At 40.1% G+C, this 1,073-nt stretch overlaps 1 protein-coding gene across 1 annotated transcript in view; it reads right to left on the minus strand.

Moving 5' to 3' along the window:
• Window positions 1–1,073, minus strand: part of LOC106879285 (caveolin-3) — a 121,671-nt gene that overhangs the window by 19,028 nt on the left and 101,570 nt on the right. The gene's annotated exons all lie outside the window — the stretch shown is intronic.

Genomic DNA, 1,073 nt, shown 5'->3' on the forward strand with positions numbered 1-1,073 from the left:
GAAACTGAAAGAAGCCTGTTGTATATATATTTGTGTGTCTGTGACTGTATTTGTCCCTCTACCATCGCTTGACAACCGATCTTGGCGTGTATGCGTCCTTGTAACATAGCGGTTCGGCATAAGATACCGATAAAATAAATACTAGGCTTACAAAGAATAAGTCCAGGGTCGATTTCTTCGACTAAAAGGAGTGCTCCAGCATGGCCACAATCGAAATGACTGAAACAAGTAAAAGTGAATGTGTGTGTATATATATATATATATATATATATATAAATGCATATACGGTGTGATGTGTAAATTGTCGCCATGTCATATTTCTAATTTCGCGCATGCGCTAGGTTGGTTTTTGATTTTGTCGATTACATATATAGTAGGGTCTGTTGGGCACCGCGTATAAGAAAAATAACACTATGACGCAATTCGCTCTACTAATGTGATAAAGATCAAAATCCAGCTAACATCATGGTGTGATCACTATTGATGACAACGTTATGCCTCCATTCATCTTCCCACGTTTTTCTCAGACTCAACACGAAGGCCTGCATCAAGTGCCTGGAGGAGGTAGTGCTGTTCCGGGTCAAGAGGGTGGCTGCTGGAAGACCCCATGTCTGGCAACAGGACTCTTCACCATGCCACACAAGCAGGAGAACTCAGTCACGGTTGTCAGACAATTTGTGCGACCACATCACACCTAACATCTGGCCACCTAACTCCCCAGACTGCAACCCCTTTGATCATTATGTGTGGGATGCAGTTGAGCCAGACCCCAACAAAACTCCTTGTAACACCAAAGATGAACTGAAGGCAAAGATTATGGCAGCATTCACCAACTTAAACAAGGAGACCGTCCAGAAGAGTTACAGGAGATTCCAAAGCCATCTGAAGGTCGTGGTTGAAGCCAAGGACGACTTCATTGAATAAATTTGCTCTTTAATATTTCAAGATATATTTATGTAAATTTTGATAAATATATCTGTTAAAATGAAATGTCGGAGTTATTTTCATTTCTGTGTAATTTAGACGACAATGTATTCACCGCTCCTTGTATATATATATATATATATATATAT

Source organism: Octopus bimaculoides, chromosome 6 (genome assembly GCF_001194135.2).
Source record: "Octopus bimaculoides isolate UCB-OBI-ISO-001 chromosome 6, ASM119413v2, whole genome shotgun sequence".
NCBI classification, from domain to species: Eukaryota; Metazoa; Mollusca; class Cephalopoda; order Octopoda; family Octopodidae; genus Octopus; species Octopus bimaculoides.